Source organism: Tympanuchus pallidicinctus, unplaced genomic scaffold (genome assembly GCF_026119805.1).
Source record: "Tympanuchus pallidicinctus isolate F22 unplaced genomic scaffold, pur_lepc_1.0 scaffold5, whole genome shotgun sequence".
In the NCBI taxonomy this organism is placed as follows: domain Eukaryota; kingdom Metazoa; phylum Chordata; class Aves; order Galliformes; family Phasianidae; genus Tympanuchus; species Tympanuchus pallidicinctus.
The window spans coordinates 23,029,399-23,049,969 of NW_026294769.1; the positions used below are offsets into that span (position 1 = coordinate 23,029,399).

At 33.1% G+C, this 20,571-nt stretch overlaps 1 protein-coding gene and 1 long non-coding RNA gene across 2 annotated transcripts in view; one reads left to right on the top strand and one right to left on the bottom strand.

Annotated features, from left to right (window-relative positions):
- The window catches only part of TMX3 (thioredoxin related transmembrane protein 3), a 535,825-nt gene that overhangs the window by 324,376 nt on the left and 190,878 nt on the right, over nt 1-20,571 (top strand). The gene's annotated exons all lie outside the window — the stretch shown is intronic.
- LOC128091506 (uncharacterized) overlaps nt 1-20,571 on the bottom strand; it is an 82,771-nt gene that overhangs the window by 61,663 nt on the left and 537 nt on the right. The window lies entirely within an intron of this gene.

Here is a 20,571-nt window from a genome sequence, read left to right on the forward strand (position 1 = left end):
ATGGTTCACTTATTTAAATCAGTATATAAAAATACCTATTTTTGGATATGTTTGAGTAAGTACATTATTTGTTTATTTAGGTGTGCTACTGTGTTTGGTGGGTTTTTTTGTGCAAGTTGGTTGTGTTCTACTGCGAAGGAGATATGGTCAGCACTGTTAACTTCCTTAGTAAGTAAGAAGATGCTTGAAATACTAAGACTCAGTTCTTGCATCACACACATCATTCCCAGACTAAAAGTTCCCTTTTCCCTTCACTTCCCTTTCCTTTCCCTACTAAAGACATGTCACAGACTAGATCAATCTATGTCCGTGACAGGGGGCAACAGGCCTCCGCCCTCCTCCCCCACCCCAGTCCCACAAAAATGGGAAGGAAGGAAGGGAGAACAAGAACAGTGGCAACAATCTATGGAGGAAAACTTACTTTACTATAATATTGGAATACAAGATAACACAATATATACAATTTAATTGAAATTGAGATTAATAAATCAGACAAGATGAGAGAGAGAGTTCCCGGGACCGAGTCAAACCTGAAAAGCTTGGAATGGCTAGGAAAGCACCCTCCAGCACCCACTGCCAGGCAGCAAGAGAGCGCCCCCCCACCCAGAAGGGCCAGATCTTGTGACTTCTGTAATGTACAGGGATGGGTACCTGGGATTGGGGCAGTGACACTTTAATGCCCCGTACACTACATGATGTTTTGATGTGGAATACTGAAACCCAAAAAACAAAAAACATAATACTATGACAAGAAAGTACAACATACATACTATTATGTAAGCTCCATGTTGACCCATATTGACTACCACAGCTAATAAAAGGTATGACTGGTTAAGAAAATGCTTTTTTTTTTTTTTTTTTTTTTTTGAGGAAACAACTGTATTCTACAGTTAGAAATCATTGTGATCAGTCTATGAACATGAATATAAAATTGGCAGTAATGAAAGTAAAAATGGTTGAATTGACAACTTCATGCTTTAACATATGCTTAAAGTGATGAGTAGGGTCAAATACAGAGTCTTCCTGTACTGGCTTGATTCTCATTATTTTTACTAAATCATAATGAATGAATTATGCAAAAGTGATGAGCAAATATACTTACTCCAAGAAATCTGTAAGGAAGCCTTTTAAATGGAATAAAGTAACTTAAGGAAATCTTAACCTCACTTTTTCCCCTTTCTGCTTGTAATGAAGTTAAAAGAAAGGAGTCAGCCTTTGTCTAGACCATTCTCAGTTGACAAGTTCAAGTTCACTGAGTGATCTATAGTCAGGTTGATGGGCAGGGAAACTGAGGTATGTCATTTATTTTCAAGGAACCCGACCTGTTGAAGTTACTGTTGATTTATGCTGTGGTATGGATTTCTTCATGATGAAAAATGAAACCAAAATAGTAACAGGTTTTTCTGCACTATTACATATTCCTTTCTGTCATTACATGAAAAAGGAAAGCGTTTCAAGAGTTAACATTTATGGAAGACAAGAAATGTGTTAAATTTAATTAATTCTGTTCAGATGAAAATGTGTCTCAGTTGTCAGTCCTTGAAATGTTCTGTTGCATATGGCAACAGAGTGCTTGTGTACATCTGGGGAATTTCTACCCTTCCAGTTTCCCACAGCTTTTCTTTAAAATAATTGTTCCCATTGGGAGACAGTCTGTTGAACCCATCCTCTTTGGGCTACACTAACTTTATGACCTGTACTTTTTGCTGCATAGCTGGAGAAAGGACAGATGTAAATATAAAAATGCAATGAAATTGAGAGCTGTAGGGGAAGGGATAGGAAGAGTGAATTTGCACACACTTAAGAAAATAGTGTTTTTATTAGATTTCTGTATTATAATCCCTTTTTGATCTCCTCCTCCCCCCCCCCCCAAAAAAAAAAAAGTATATATATAATTTACAACACAGTCTAACTATGAATTATTATAGCTTTGCTTAATAATCATATTTTCTATATTGTTTAATTTACAAAAGATGCACCTTCAGTGTGCTTCTGAGCAGGTAATTTCTACTTGGAATTTCATAATGGCATAACAAAATGACATAGGGTCAAAGAGAGATTTGATGTTGGTAATATTTTAAGCTGAAGTTTTGTATTTCTTCAGTTTCACATTCAGCTGATTATCACCAGCACTGCTGATGAAAAGATTTTTAAGTCTGTACTGCAATAGATTGCTTTGTGAGATCAAAGTAACATGAGCACATTCAACCTATTCAGCATTATGTTATTTGCTTTCACGTTAAATAAGCTATAATTATTTTAAACAGTCAACAGTGAACTGTCAGCTACAGAAATCTATTCAGAAGTTGAATTCTATATAGGAATGTTAAAGCTTGGGTTTTGTTATCCTCCTCACATTCTTGTACTGAGATATTTGTTAATATATGCAAAAGACAAATTTTCTGTGCTTTGCAGATATACTAGAACTAATTATTTCTCTCTTTCTTCCAGCACCCAGACAAACAAGGATATGTTATATGTTATATAAGTGTTATATATAGTCATCTCTAGTTTCATAAGGAAGTCTTTGCACTCTTTTCTGTCAAGAACTATTAAAGATTCAGAGGACAGTTCCTTCTCCACTTAAGTGCATCATTTTTTTGCTAATTATAACTAACTACTATTAAAAACTATTGTGGACCTAGATTGAATTAAATTGATGCAATGTGCTATTTGTCACAAACAACACACAGTTGAATGGAGGCTAGAGACTTGTTAAATTTTTAATTGTGTATTCATGAGAATGTATTTAATGTATACTGAATAATGTATACTAACTTTTCAAGAAATTACAAGGGCTATATGAAGTATTGCAAAGACAGGAACAGATGAAATTCTCACAGAAATGAGAAACTGAAACAAAAGTAGAGCCACTGAAGTTGCTATCAAGTATCGCTCCTGTTTGACACTTATCTAAAAGCATTTTTTATTTTTTCACATTTAAAAATCTTCAGAAGAGTTGTACTCTCACTCATCTTAAAGTCTTGCATGAAAAATATGATCAGTAAAAAATAGAGAAGAAAAGCTGGAAGCCTGAGGACAGTCATGGGTTGTTTTCTTGCAGGCTGAGATTGCACAGACAAGCAGAAGGCAGTAGGCTGTAGAATCTTGACAACAAATTAAGGACAAGCAGGCTGAGAGGAGAAGGTCATTGGCAGAGAGTGCAGAGAGTATTTTATCAGCTGATTTAAGACCTATTCCTCTCTAAAAAGCCAAGGCTAAATAAGTGCTTCTGCTACCTCAGTGTTTAGGAGTTACTGCCACCTCTTAGCTTGTAACTTTTCCATGCTATGGCCTTGTGCTTTAAGTTAATTTTATTCTTCACTGCTCTGACAATAGCCTGTGGAACTTTCTGGTCATTTTATCGCCCAAGCCACAAGGAAATATTTTTTTTTTCTGTGAAGTAGCTATTAAATTCTTCTTTGTCACAAATTGTACCGCTGAAAAAAAATGCGTAGGTGTATTCTCCAAGTACTTCTTTGGTGTGTATATGAGAAAAATTCCTTCCTTGAAACATGTATAGCTAGAAGACATACTTTAAACAGAAAAGAAAAATTATGTTAGATCTTCTAAGAGTCAGAAAAAGTAGTGACATCTACTGTAATGGTTTCACTTTTGTTTCAGTCTTCAGAAGTACCAATTACAAATTAGATTAAATCCATTAAAATTTTGATTTTCCATGTTCTCCTTTTGTCATCTTGAAATAGAGGAAATGGATAACAACAAGAAGTTATTTAAATACTAGCAGGCAAAAAAAAAATAGATTATCTTTAGTTTGTAATGGTATTGATATACATTCACTCTATTTTTATAAATTGCAGTCTTCAGTGAAGTTAATAAGAGAGTAAGAATTTATTTCTCTAATTGACTTTTTTTGACAAGTATACTTCCACTATTTGTTTATAATAGAGTTATGAGGCACTAAGTTTACCTGATTATATCACATTATAGTTTGTAGGCTTTTAAACAACTGTCTATCTATCACTGCAGTACTTGGAACATTTAATGTGCACTAATTTGAAGAATGACCTAAGAAATTTTTTTTGTTATATGAGGTTATCTGTGTACAGGCAGAATCCATGGGAGGGACTTTCTGATAATAATGTCTCAGTTTCATGTAAGAACCTGGAGATAAAATAGTGTTCATAGCTAGGATAATACAATTAGTAGTTGACTTCAAGTCATATTCATCACAGCTTCTAGGAAATAAATATTCTGATTAGCTCACCAATTTTTCTCTATTTTCACTCCACTTTCCAACAGAAGACCCAAGCATGGAGTAATGTTATAATTTAATTCACTGTATAAATCCAATTTAATATTATTCTCAAAAAATAAAAGAAAGGGAGTGATGAAAGCTGGAGGCAAATAAGAAAAACAAATCTTCTCAAACTGAATTTACACTGGGATCTGTACAATGTGAATCTACACACTTAAGAATCATCTCCTAAAACGCACATTTTCCACAGAGAAAACATTCTGGTCATTCCAATTAAAGTTCATCCTGAAGCAATATTCAGTTTTGATGAAGAGAGAGTGGGACTCAATGATAACTTTCTACAGTGACAATATCTCACAGATTGCTATTTATTATGTCAAGAGTATTCTGTCTCTCTTCACTATTGAAATTCATCTTCTGCCAACCAGAGGTTATGACAGTTTCAGCATTTTCTAATAAAAATCACTGTAAATGCAATCTGGAATTAACAGTGATATGAAAAACTGTAAGTAGCTACCTGTCTTCTTTAACAGTTCTTTTCTGAAACATATTTAGAGTTCTTCTACTCTTCATTTCAACTCCATATGTTTACCTTTATTTACTGCTTGTTTCTTTAGTTAGTCATCAACCTGTGGAGTGTTATCCTCTGATTCATAACTTCAGACATGTGAGCTTATTGAGCAAAATGAAGGATAGAGGATATAGGAGAGGGTAAGAAGCCTTACATTAGATTCCAAATCCCATTTAATCAACATGATATTGCAAATCTGTATATATTTCCAAAAAATGTTTCCATATGTCCTTTATGAGCCTCTAGTTTTTGCATTCATGGCCTCAAAGAGAGCTACTGAATTTATTATACTCTGTAACGGCCTAATGTTCCACAAGTGAGAATTATCTGACAGTCTCTGTTTTGTGAAAGATAGCAACCTTACGACCTTCCACTTTGCTAGCTGAACATCCTTCCAAATATCTACTCCATTGATGCCAGCCATTTTATTTTTCAAATTACTATAATTATAGTTTTCAACAGCAACAATTCATTTCTATTTGAGATCTGGATGTCTGTTTGTTTTTCTCAAAAATTTAAATGCTGTTACTCTCCTTTTTCCTCCTGTAGCATTTTTAAAGCTATATTTTCAGACACATTGTAATTATTTAGTGTCTGCCTTCTTTCTTTTTATTTTTCAGTCTGTATTTGCTTTATTGTAAGAGTTGTTAGCAGAGAAATCAATATAAATAAAAGATAGGGCATTTTATTTTCATTATTATTTTTTTCACCTGCATAAAAATAATTTTGTTCACATCCTATTCTTTACTCTGACATAAAATATTTAGACAATGAAGGCAACTGTTTTGCTCATTGTTGCTGAGTTTGTTATTATTAAGCCTGATTTCTAAATAAAAACATAAATATATGACAGTTATGAAATAATACTTGAAGAAAATATTTACAAAGGGCAGAAAATTAAAATAACAATAAGTGGTGGTAAAGTAAGAGGGAGAAAAGTGCATTATTTCCCCAGAGATTTACTACTTACAGTAAGAAAGAAAAATAAAAAAAGATACTGATCAATTAAATATATTTTTTCCTTTTTGTTCTTGTTCAGATGATGTCTGAGTGATTTTCTTAGGTATAAGATTCTTTAAGTAGGGTCTTGAGTTCAATAGTGAATTGATGAAATAAACCACTCAGAAAGCTATTCAGAATTAATTAAAATAAATTAAATATAAATAGTAATAAGTACAATAATAATGATTACACAGAACCACTCACTATGTACATATCAAAATAAAATATGTTCACTGAAGTATATCAAGGACATGGAATCATAGAATCATTTGAGTTGGAAGGGACCATTTAACATCCTCTAGTCCAACTCCCCACAATGAAGAGGGACATCTACAGGAGATTAAGTTGATCAGAGCCCTGTCCAGCCCGACCTTTAGCATCACCAAGGACAAGACATTCACCTCAATTCTGGGCAACCTGTTCCAGTTCCTCACTATTCTTATTGTGAAAAATTTATTCCTTATATACATTATATACATGTCCCCTATTAAAGTTTGAAACCATTTCCTCTTGTCCTATCACAGCAGACCCTACTAAAGAGTTTTTCCTTTCTTCTTAGACCTCCTTTAGGTACTGAAAGGCAGCTCTCAGGCCTCCCTGGAGCTTTTTCTTCTGCAGGCTGAAGAGCCACAGCTTTCTCTGCTTGTCCTCATATTCCATCCCTTGGCTCATTTTTATGGTCCTCTTCTGGGTGGGCTCCAGCAAGTCCATGTCTCTCCTATACTGAGGACTCTATATCTGGACACAGTACTCCAGGTTAGGTCTTGCCAGAGCAGAGTAGATGGGCAGGATCACCTCCTTTGATCTGATGATCATGCTTCTTTTGATACAGCCTAGGATACGGTTGTCTTTCTGGGCTGTATTAGCACATTACTTGCTTATATCTAGCTTGTCATCCACCAGTACCCATAGGTCCTTTTCAGTAGGGCTTCACTCCATCGGTATATACCCCAGATTATACTGAGAGTGTGAGTTGCTGCAACCTGGATCCAAGGCCCTGCACTTGGATGTGTTGAACCTCATGAGGTTCACTTGGGCCCACTGCTTAAGCCTGTCTAAGTCTCTCTGTATGGCATCCCATCCCTTGCATGTATTGACCACACCATACAGCTTGGTATCATCTGCAGATGTGCTGAGGGTGCAGTCAGTACCGCTGGTATTAAGTGGTATTGACCCTTAAGGGACACCACTCCTCACTAACCTTCACACAAACACTGAGCCAATGACAACCACTGTGTATGATCTTGCAACTAGTTCTTTGTCCCTTGAAGAATCCACCTGTCAAATCCATACCTTTTCAATTTGGAGAGAAGGATGTTATGTGGGCACCGTGTGAAAGGCCTTGCTAAAGTCCAGAGAGATGACATCAGTAGCTCTTTCTATGCCCACTGACACAGTTACTTAAAAAGTTGCAAGGTTGGTCAGGCAAAGATGCCTTTGGTGAAGCCATGCAGGCTCTCCCATATCATACCATAACTCTCACCTGGAAGCTTTGTACTTGCTCACAGCCATTCTTCAGGATACAGCTCTTTATACTCAATTATTTTATTGATGTAGAGGGCAACGCCTCCTCCCCTTCTTTCTCTCCCTTCTGAACAGATTTGTGGTCATTAATAGAACATCAAAGGTTTACAATTTTAGCACTATTGCTGATAGTATCTTCATAATACTTCAATACTAATTCCTTTAATTTTCTAACAAACAATCTAAGAAGAATTTAATATGAATTATTGTTATGAAAGTATGATGACATGTTCAAAAAATTATTTTACTGAGTTTATGCTCACCACTGTGAAGAAGGAAAACATTTACATTTTTTCATCCATTAAATTGGTCCATTAAATTAGCCTGATTATATATACACATTAAGCTTCAAAGATTGAAATGTCTGCGTGCAGTAATATCAAAAAGCGAAACTAAAAATACAGTAAATTAAGGCAGACTTCTCTAAAGCAATTGCTAAATAGCTTGTATTTCATTAATATTAAATCTTAGCACACCTCACTTAAAGTCCATTTGCTTTTGAAATTTTGCCCTCACCTTTTCTTATTATATCATTTATTAAAAATATTAAAATATAGTAAATTAGATAAAAATATTATTCTGGATGGGAATTGAACACAGGCATGAAGTACTCAGTGCACTGACTAGCTGAGAGAAGTAGGCTTAAGAGCCCATTCAGGAATTTTTGTTGAAATTTACTCTTAGACATTGTTCATATAATTTTTTTATCCCAGTAAACAACAAAGCTCCAAAATATTTAGTAGAATTATTCTTTTGCCTAAAATAGTTTTCTTCACATACAAACTTTTCTCAATACCTTCAAGATTATCACCATTTTTGTCATCTAATAAAAAAGTAATAAAAAATAATCATCCATCACTTAAATTGCCTAGATACATAATAAGTTTCTGATTGAAGCAGCAGAATATATTTCTATATCAAAAGCTAAATATATTGGCTGTGTTAATGAAATTGTATTACTCATTATATAATGTAATTTATTCTATAAAATAATAAAAAACTTTAAAATACAATTAGAAATTAAACCATCAATATTTTACCATCAAGTAAATTTGAAGTGTATGTATATTTAATTATGCAGAACATTCTTACTCCAAATGGTCATTCAGGAAAAAATTCAGTGCTCTGTCAAAATTCAGGTCTTGGATGCTACGATGCATTTAACATAATCACATAAGGAACAGGCTGGATGAGTGCAGTCAGTGTTTTGGATGCCTGGGAGGAGACTGGTGGTGTTCTTTGTGGGTATGTAATGGAAGCAGCAATATTTAACATTTTTATTAACCAAAACCAAGAAAGATTTGGGATTGCCTGGAATTAGATCATTTTTCTCTCATACCATAGACTAATTCATGTTTTGGTTATGCTGGATTTCTTGCTTTTTACTGATATTCTTCAATCACAATAATGGAATACATAGCAAGGAATATGTTGCCTTTGCTTCGGCAACCTCTGAATAATGTCCCGTCGTGAAGTGCTCAGACAGCCCCGGCCAAATCACACGCTTTATGACACCAATGTGGTGAGCTGCAAATGGCCCTTATTGCAAGCAACACACTCTTCTTATAGTTGTCCCTTATATCACAGTGCTACCAATCACCCGTGTTACGGTTATCTGTGTCCAATAGACATGTGGCATGTCTTGTCTTGCCATGTCTCATCATGGTTTCTCATGAGTCAAGGAGCCCCCGCAGAGCCTGATGACTGTTACAGCCCCCCTTTCACGTATTAGCTGACCACGCAAGGGGCCCACACAGATTACGCCTGGTTACGCCTGGTGACCTTGACAGCCCCCGCTTTGCGTATTTCGTTGACTACATCTCTAACTTGCGTATTTTGTTAACTACAGGAATATATATAAATATATACATTTCCGTGGCTTACGTGTCTGTAGGAAGAGTACATATTAATTATCTTTAAAATAATTCTAGTAGCACTATTTTTTATTTTTATTTTTTTAGATACTATGAATGGTTTTTGTGGTGAAACAGGGAAGTATTCCAATTTCAGTGTCTTACAGTTATTTGCTGTTCAGGTCTTACATACTTCATACAGATACTAAATGTCCTCATGGAAATAATGAAGAAGAAATTTTTTAAGACCCCTTATGTACCCAGTCTGATAATAGATTAAGGCTTGAAATGCGCTTTTCAGTTGGGACATGCATCTAGCCAAGTATTGAGTCACTTATTGTATCCATCATCTGACATTAATGATAATCAAGAAGAAATTTAAAACATATTACAAGGGCAAACTTCTTAACAAGTTTGTATTAATAACAGCCTCCAAAGAACACAGATTACATAGTGCATGAATTTATTGCAGAATGTATTTTCCTCCCACCATTCATGACTCACAACCTACAGATCACACTCCCTCCCCACAGAAAAATTCTATCACTATTCATGGCCCTCATTCTAAACTCATGACAACTTTCATGTATGCCTTAGATATGAAATCATTCTTTGTAACTATTATGTACCCAACTGTCAAAACAGTTAAGAATAACTTGTGTGTAGCTTTAACATTTTTTGTTTCAGTTTCAGACCAAAAAGATTAGGTACATACAAAAATATTTCTACACTGTCCACTAGAATAATATCTTCAGTAACAGAGATAATCTAAAACCTTCCTTCCCTTCAACAGTTATGCTGATACATTTTTATTATCTATATGTGAACATATGTGTGCCTGCTTATGTTTCTCAGTCTGAAAATGCTGTCAGATATTTTGTAGTAATTTTTCTGCTCTGTTCAGCAAAGCACAAGTCATTCTAATCTGCATATAATTCATGCCAAAAGTACTTAGAAATGATGTTTTGGGCAAGTGAGGTACACAAGAACATGGAACATGGCTAAGTTTATCATGGATACATTGTATTTGAGGCATTTTTCGCGTAATTTTAGTCATGAAGTAGACATGCACAGTGCTGAGATAATGGAAATATTGACATCTGTAATTATGATTTTCTACTCACCTGTGGATTATCTCTTCTCTCTCTCTTTTTTTTTTAATTACTGACTCTAAAAGTTTCTAAAAAAAATAATTTAATAATACAGAAATATTTTACATATAAATAAACATATTATTTGATCATTAATTCATTGTATACCAATTATTTGTTTTATCTTCTGCCCTCAGGAGCTTTGAAAAATCTAAAAAGATCAACTCCAGTGTTACTCACCAAAGACTTATTTTATCTTCCATTCTCAACCTGCAGCAAGATATCTCAAAGTTCTTCTGTCTGCATTGTTTATGAAATGCACTGAAGTGTATGCAGTGTTTTACAGGGCTGATACTTGTATTTAAAGGTGGAAAATGTGAATCTAAGATTTCCATGGATTTCTCATTTTTTTATTCCCTCATACAATGGCGCTTGGCATTTTATGTTAGTCACAACACTTGTGTGATAAGAAAATTAAGATTTAAATCACATAGAAATTATCAACAAATCTCATTAGTTCCCTTAGGCCAATATTTTATTCCATTTTCAATAATGAGGAATCTGAGCTATATAAAAACATGCAATCTGATTTCAGAAGACAACATTTATGCTTTTTATGGATTGATACTGTGTAAGAGAAATTTCAGACTGACATGAGAAAGGCTCAATTCCTCCAAGACTAAATATATTTAACCAATAATTTTGAGTCTATGTTCATGATCACCACTGTTATAATGAATTTACAGTACTTTACATTATTCCATTTCTAAAGTTAGCTCTGTTAAATAATATTAATATGAAAGATAACCTAATTATACTCAGTGTTTTTTTTTTTTTCTAATGCTTCCTCAATCTTTTAGAATAGTTCTCTGCATAGTATCTGCTATGTAAACTTCCAAATTATTCTAGTAATTTAAAATGTAAGCATTTTAAAATAATAGACAAGTTCAGTTCTTCTATGTATAAAGTTGTTACAGAAAGAAATATCCAAGTTTTGGCACACAGTGCACAGGGAGAAGAGGAAGAATATTTTCCTATGAGGTACTTAATCTGCATATAGATAAGCTTCTTCACTCTGTGAATCATAGATATCAATCATTCGTGTTCATCATTGTCTCATACATATTCATTAGAACAGAGTGTTATGCATGATTAAAGCTGTTAAAAAATGACAATGCTCTGTTTTGTTTTTATCTCAGGTCTCTGCGTCTTGAAAACTTCACTGAATATTTCCATCTCATAATCTCTCAGCACTTTCCCCTATCTACAAAGAACCAAAACTCTGAGTTTGTATGGGTTTACAGTCTGCATCCAAACAATTAAGCACTTTTTAGTCTATTAAAACAGAATCTTGAAGACTTTCTATCCTCTTAGCTAAGATTTTCACAATGTCTCAGACTGCTTTTCAAAAATAGGAATTAAAAAGAAAGAAGTGCGTTTAGTTAGCATTTGAGTACCAGGAGGAATGTTGCTTTGTGGAAAAGCTAAGGTACACATTCACATTTCCTGTACGTATGTTATCTGATTTTGTAGCTGTCCAAATCCTTTCTGAGGGTCCATTTTGACTTGCACACTCTGTAACACTGGATTTGGTACACACAAAAACTACCCCCTATCACAAATTCTTACATATTATCAACCTTGAATTGTCTTTTCTTCTCTGTGTCTATGTAGAATATGAAACCTCACTGACTCATTGACTCTACTAGAATTACAGCTAAGAAAGACAAGTGAAAACCACAAGTGAATTACATTTGTAATGCATTCAAAATATATTGCCAATCTAAGCTTGATCTTGGAAGAATTAAAAGTATTTCTTTAGTACTCAGATTTCTTCTGCAATACTTTTTCTTCAAAAGATCTTGATGCTTTTGTTGTCATCTGTAAACAGTAAGCAATTCAACTTTTGGCCTGGAGGCAAATGTTTTAGAGAATCTGTCAGCTCTAAATGTTCCGAAGCAAAAGAACTGAAAATCCTGATTAAATTGGACTGATGAGTAGGTTTTCGTTATTTCATTTAAGTGAATGAAGAATGAGGAATACATCAATGAGTGTTTGGTATTTCCTTGAGGAATAAAAAAAACTATCTAGGTTTTGACATTGGAATCCCATTTTAATGACCATTTTTAATCTAACAATAGTGACAGCTTATTCAGTGAGCTTAAATAATTTTTTTTTGTTGGTTTTTTTGATAACCCAGAATTAATTTGAAAAAGTATGTCTTACCATAATTTCTACTGAATGAAAATGGAGCATAAATGGAAAAAATATGAGAGGTCTGAAGAACACTGTGGGAAGAGAGTGAATTTGTCAAGGAAAAGTCCTGTGATAGTATCAGGCTGTTGTTTATACTTTCTATTGTGCCTAAGGAATGTTAGTCAGGGCTTATCCAACCTTGCATTTTGAAAGTGTTTTCTGATATCTAATTTTCCTTGGCTACAATTTAAGGCCATAGTTTCTTGAACTATCAGTTGACCACAGGAAGTAGAATTTGTGACCTACAACTAAAAGCCTCAGTTTGCTCTCACTAGACTTAAGAGGTTAAATTTCTTCAAGCCTTCCTTAGGGCTATTGTAACAGGCTTGTAGTAACTTTTCTCACCATGCTTACAACCTTCCTGGAAAGCTGACACCTTGAACTGGTCACAGCATTCCAATTCCTTCTTTACTTCTGAAGAATAACATTTTAGGACTATTTTGCAAGTTTTACTTATATAGAATCATTTTGTATATCTTAGCATCTTGTTTGTCTTCCTCATAACAGTACACTCTCTCAAACTACCTCTCATGTAAAATTTGAATGTAATTCTCTGGAAAAACTGTTAAGTAAGCCATACTATGTCTTCAACTTATGTAAACTTGTATATTAAGTGTAGAAAACCGAATCTTATTCAAATTATATTTTTGATATTATTTTTCCAAATTATAGATATGATGTCTAGTCCTCTTTGTCCATAGAGCAGAAGTTACTTTCATCTGTAGATTTAACATACATTCTACTGATTCACAAAAAAACTTCTGTGACATTTTGACTGATATCAAATTTAGAATAAAAAAATTCTACCTTTGGTGTTCTCCCAGTTTGTCAGACCAAAATGATAGTAAATATTCTGGACTTATTTTTCAAATTTGTGTCAATTTTAAGTAATAGTTTCAAATAGTCCTCTAAAATGCATGTGGAATCATAAGCTATTTTCAAAAACATTACTGTGGAAACCTTATCTATGACTAAATTATCAATATATTTGACATTATTGTTCTGTCTTATCCACAGAAGCTTTTAACCTCTTGTAAAAGGAAACAAAATTACTCTGAAATAATTTGTCTTTTCACATATCTCTTTATTTCCTTCTAGATATCTCTAAACTAATTTTTTTTTTTTCACCACTGACAAAGTTAAATTTTAGGGTTATAGATCTATAGTATTCCCCTTTTAAAGGTCAGGTACCACATCTGTGCTTTTCCAAAGACATGAATCTTTAGCTCTTTTCACCATATTCTCTAAGATAAAGCAAAAAGCTATAAGGTTAACTAAGTCTCTTTGTCTCCCTGAGTATTTTAAATCAAATTTCTCATAGCATGTCAGATATCAAAAATTGTACCTGAACAATTTTTAACCTTATTCTTTAGTCTAGTCTAATTGTCTATTATTCTATTTTAATATAGGACATCAATCATATGTGCCCACATTAACACAACATTTTTATAATGAGGACTGAAGCAAAATGCAGTTCAATATTTCTGCTTATTTGCTTATATCTCAGAATTACGTGCATCCTTCTATTTGCACAATGCTATAAATTTGTTCTTGCTCTATCTACATTATGTTTGAAGGAAATAGTGTATCATCAGCTGTTATAGTTCAATTTGTTCACAATGTTTTAGACAGATTAGAAACAAAAGATGTAATTTTGTTGCAGAATTTGGAATCTAAAACACGTTAGTAGCTAATACCATGATTTAGGAGCTTGACTCTTTTCATACACAGGGAAGACTACTAGAGCGAAAGGGTGAGCTTTAACGGGATTTGAAACACAAATTGAAACACAGTTAAATCTGACTATTTCTTCAGTCCTCATCAATTTTCTATCCATTCCCTTCAGTTAAACCCAGTCAAGTCTTTCTATGTAAAGGCACTGAAAAGGTCTTTTTAGTTGCTTCTTATACTTTGCCTGGCTAAAACAAAATTATTCAGAACATATAAAATATGTGTCTGTAATTGGTTGGCTGCGTTCCTAGAATGAGTGATCCACAGAATGAATCCATATTTTCAGAAAATTTCCTATTTATTGCAGAATAAATGTGAATTTTGTCTGCTCCACTCCAGAAGTGAGATGCATCATAAAAATGTAAGTCATTGGAGATTTGGACACTAGGCTTTCTATTCTTCTTAAGTCACATCTCATTTTCTCAAAAAATGTTTGAAATGCTATGGTATTGAGTAGTTATAGTGACACACATCTCCCGTGAAGTTATGTCTACTTGAGATTCCTATGCTAAGTGAATAACAACGTTTGATAGCCTTTTTGTTAGCTCTACATCAGTAAAATATTTCTATTTGTGCCTATGCTTTGTGAATCTAGTTCTGTATCTTACTAAATTATTCTAGTTAATTTGCTAAGATTAGTCCAGAATAATACAGGATATTTTGGAATTAAATTCAGATTCCTTGCAGAAAAATGCTCTAATCTCTAACTAGGTTATGCGAAATTTCAATTAAAATTGATTTAAACAAAACAAAACCAAAAAAGTAATAATAAATAGATTTTTTGACAGTTTTAAAGACTGGTATTTAAGTTGAGGAAATAATAATAATAATAATAATAATAATAAAAACTAAAACAATTAGAAGAATATTTAAAAGTAGAAGAGATGATGATGGACGAAGAGAGGTAGAGAGGAAAAACAAAGAAACAGTCTGCTCTAGACAAATACTAGCATGTGTGACTAAGGTCACCAAACTTTACGCAACTCAGTGCTAGGAAATGATAAGATTAATCAGTGATCAATTAATTAGAGGTGAATAAATCAAGTAATTAATTGTATAAACACAATTAATTGAGAAAATCATGTAGATGCAGAGTCAATTATGTTGTAAAACTCATTATAAGTAAAATACACAGGCGACAGAGATGAGTTAAAGAGGCAAAGTTTAAGGATTAATAATTAGTTGAGCAAATAAAATCAGTAAGTGGACTATCAACACAGCAGAGAATCAGCTCCGCAGCATGAAAAGTAATTGCATTACTAAAGAAGACATCAATGAATCAATCAATTAATTCTTCAGGGAGTGAAGTGATCAGCAAATAATGACAAGCAGTCCAGTCATTAATGGTAGGCAGTCAACTAAGCATGAGAACAGCTATCTGGAAAAGGTTTAGCAGGTGTTCTGGGTATTAGCAGCAGCAACACTTTAGTGTTGAGTTTAGTAGATTTCAGAAATATGTTTTCTTTATTGTATTTGCCACTACATTGTGCCATGTGTATATTATATTTTATTTGTAGAGATAATTGCCATTTTAGAGGAAAAGCTGTAAGTAAAACTCGAATACTAATAGCTCTTTGTTATTACAACATGCCTTATTTTGAAAGTAATATATTTACCTCACAGTGAAGTTAAAATGCCAGTTTTGCTTAGTTGATAAAAGTTTTAACATCTGCTGATTCCAAACACACAACTATAGGACAGAAGAATGTATAAAACTCTGCTTTATACTTAACATATATAATTCAGCATAGCTATTATTTTGCTTCTGAAAAAAGAATATTTTTTAAAAATCATTGGCATTAGTAACTTCATATCTGTTAATTCTGTCAGTTACCAGCTCCACCTTTTGGGTCTGTCATTCAGGTACTGAGGTGGGTTAATAAACACTTTAGTCCATGACAGTGCTTACAAGTTTTGTGTTTGGAATAATTTATGAAATTTTAAAAGTCAGTGAAAGTATAAAAAATGTTACTTTTATATGCATTTAATATTATCAAAGAAAACAAAGTAAAAAATGATGCATTGAAAGATATAACACAAATTAAAGAATTTGGAAGGGAAGATTGGTCTTGATGGAATCACTGTTATGTATATATATGTAAAAATATGTATGTAGCTAGATATTTAAACACCATCAATTTACTTTCTCCAGTAAAGACACTACGCAACCAACAGTAATTTTATCACCAAAAGCCAAATTCTCAGCTTGTATAAGATGCCCTAAGTAACTTTCTTCAGCTTTCTACCAACTTTCTACCAGTGTGTACTAGAGGGTTCAATTAACACTTAGACATTGTTTACCACTGTATTTATTTAATGACTGCATATATCGTGGTCTTTGTATGTGATATTGTATAAAATTACGTGTATCATTTTCTCGTTGCAATATCTGGTTGACTGAGGTAGATAAAAAAATATATATAAAAATAAATCTGTCTATAAACACGAACATAAATCTCTGTACAAATGAAAAAATAAAGAATGAAAAACTTCATATTAATCATATAACTTATTTTTTTCTTATGTAACAGAAAGAGTACACTAATTAGCTTAAGTATTTAGGTTTTTCCATCCATATTCTGATACTAAAGTAATTAAAAACAACTTCTTATTTTTGATTGGACATCATACTTTGTATTAATTGGGAACCAACCAGTTGGAGAGGTTAAATTGATTTGGTTAATGCTTTGAGATGTATTAATTATTTTGTTTTCAGATTATGTTCTGTCAGAGTATTTGGACACCATTCTACAACCATATGTTAGAATGAATATTTGAAATTGCTGTGCACCAGTAACAAAAAAGAGAACTTTTCTTGTGTACATAAATCTAAAAAGTTAAATCTAAACGTATAAGATATTTACTTATTTAACACAGCTTACAAGTATACTGTAAAGGAGTCTTTGCTGTTAGAAGTATGCATTTGTATACATAAAAATATACCAAAAAATGTTATGAAATGATCACTCAATTTGTCACTGAGCACTTATGCTTATTCAGTTTCCTGTGATGCATCACAATTCTCAGTTTTCTTTTTTTCTTTTATCCATGTCATACAAAATTATTTAAACATGTCCTTCTTTCCCCTCTTGTGCATAGTTTTGTAATAAGACTGAAGTGTAGTTACGGACTTACCTTAATTATGAGAAAAATACCTTTCAACACATAATTATTTCACATTTTATGTTCACTGACTTGGATCGTGTCCCAAAGACCTTAAATTCTATTTCTTGTGTAAATAGTGCAGGTAGGCTCTAGAATGTATTAGTTATAGATTTGTAGAAGGAACCAGCAGGGCAAGTCATTACATTTTGTTACACAAAATACAGGGAATTTATCGTAACTTAGGATATGCAAACATCAGTATTAAACATCAACATTTCTCTTACAGTCCTGCAGAAGTCTCTGTCAAAAGTCATATTCTCCTGATTGTTTCCAAAGAAAACAATGCAATGCAAATAATGAACATCAAATTTTAAAGGCTGCAGCTAACATTCTAAATTGGATAATGTAACTGAGAGAAGCCAGAGCGTAAAATCTAAGGAGAACATGGATAAACGTTCTTCCTTGGCATAACATTGAATATCTGGGGACGATGTGAAATGTGAGATGCAAACAGGTTCCACGGAATGGTCAAATGCTCTCCTACCTCAGTTTAACAAAAACTATTTCTGTTGCAATAGGAACTCTATTTGGATGACTGAAGAAGTAAGTTATTGAAACATAAAATATGTCTGGAAATGTGAAGAAGAATAAGAGCTCCAGTTATTTTCTTAAAAACAAAACAAACAAAACAAACAAAAAAGACATCACAAGACAAATGATGTAAGACAAACTAACTCCTTAAAACACAGTTTGGATTTTAATTGGAGAAGATGGAAGAGATTGAGACATTGAGAATACTAAAGTATGAGAAGCTTATATCACTCCTCCCATTGATGTTACTGAATTTTAATTGTCCACAAATAAACATTTTGTTACATAAAAAATATCTGAAGAGAAGTGTAAACAGATGTTGAAGTCAAACTTAAGAAAATTTCCTGTTGAAAAATGTAACTACTATCAAGGAGCTCTTCTTTCTGCTGTATTTCTTTGCTGAAAATGACGGGAAATTTAAGGAAGAATAATCATTAACTAATTTGTTCTTTTTATTGTCAAATCCAACAACATTTTAGGTGGGGAAGAGTAAAGTGCAATTCAGTCACAACTAACAACGTAAAAGATCCTATGATTTTCTCCTCTGGCCATTTATCCAGTATTTACACTAACATTTTTACATTAAAATGGAAATTCTTTTTCTCCGTTAATAATATTTGATTTCAAAACTTAGCAAAATTTAAATTTTATTTCCTTGATTATCCAAATAGGAATATATCAAGAGCCCTCCAAATTTCAAATAATAACACATCCTTTTGATTTGATGACACTGCTCTTGACATGTCACGTACAGCTAGTACAGCGCAGTCCAATATTTTAAAACTTCTCAACTACTTAGTGTTCATTTTCCTGCTTTAAATTTCATCCATGCAAAATATTTATTCTGACATTATTGCTATGCTCTGTTAAATTTAACAATACTGTATATAACATGATCTTCAAGAAGAAATATGGAGACATATTATCAATGTCTATATGTGAGTGATAGGGGAGAGAAAACCACATCAGAGTAGTCCTCAATTACAAGAAAGCTGTTGTGAAGTAAGGAAAATCTCTTAACATTCATATTGAATAGAAGCAGCATTCTCCAACTGCAAACAGAGAGATTGGATAGATAGGAAAAGCATGCCTTCATAAAACAAAGTAAAGCACTATTCTCTCAGTTTTAAATAGCTGTTTGAGAAGATGTGAAATTACTTGAAATCTTCAAGAATACATTGGGTAAAAGTGTCAAGAATTATAGCTGACATGAAGATGAGATACATGGACACCGTAGGTGTTTAAAATAGTTTCATATCTATTAATCTGCAGTTCTGAATGCTGCTGTAACACAGACTGTACCTAAGGAACATATGGACAACTACAGAAATAAAAATCACATTAAGCATTATATGTATGCATAGGCCATAAATAATGTATTATTTCAGTTGAAATGTAATCTAATAGCTCTAATCTCTGAATAAAATAACTTATACTAAAGCGTAATTTTATATGGACAGAAACCATTCTCTGAAAGTAATCAGTAACATGAGCCATGAAAAACCACCTTCGAAGTCTGAGAACACTTGTTCTGACCACTGAAGCATAAGTGAGTCCCCGAGTACTGTATATAGCAGTGAATTAAAAGCCATTAGGTTAACTTAATCAACTTCTTTCTATCGGGCATTCAGAGACAATATACCTGCATGTGAAAAAATTTGAACACTCTTAATTGAGAGGATGCCACTTTCCCAAGTCAGAATCATTTCAGAATGCAGTCTCTGAGCATAGGAGAGCAGATAGTATGTGCCTCATTCAGTTATGCCTGACTTCAGCAATTATTTACTTCAAAACAGTTCTAGGATGCTACCAAAAGACATCCAGTGGGGTCCAAGGCACAAACTGTGCCACCGAGCTGTTATTCCCCACACAATCTATTAAGATTCACAAAGGAAGACCTAGGAAGAACAATCTCTTTTCTGTAAATAAGACTGCGGTATAATAAAAAAACATGATTACTAGAGTATAGACATTGGACTTAAAAACCTTTAGAATAAAACTTTTATTAGAGTACTAGTGGCTGAAAGGCAGTAAAAGAACTGAGTAGTCCATAAAAGCACATCTGATCTTTCTTGGCTATATAAAAAGCATCTATTTTATAATTGCATAGACTTTTAAGGCAAGAAAACATTGTCCTGCTTGCATTTAGTTACACTCAATTGTAACTGGTTATGAGTTTTTGCAGCATGACTTAGATATTTATATTATATTTTATTATACTGTAGTACACTGCATTCTATTTCAGTGCAGTGAAAATTCATTAGACTGTACACAGGAATGTTCTCTGTCTAAATTAATATCTAATTACTATTTTTTTTTTCCAACCTAAAAATTGATTGATGAATATACAGCTTTTCAGCAACACCTAAAAACTATACGGAAGATGATAGTGCAGGTTGATAGTTTCTTTAGTATCTCATATTTGAGCATTAGATGGACTTGAAAAAATGAGAGAGAAGCAGACACATAACATTTAATTATTAATTCGTTACGTCACTATGGTACAAACTCTTGACCTCAAGCAAAGCTGTAACACTTGAATTTGACTCTTATTTCCCTTTGACACATTATTTTTTAACAGAATGACTTGCTTTTCCTCCTTGGTGAGGTGGGGAAAATATGAAGCTT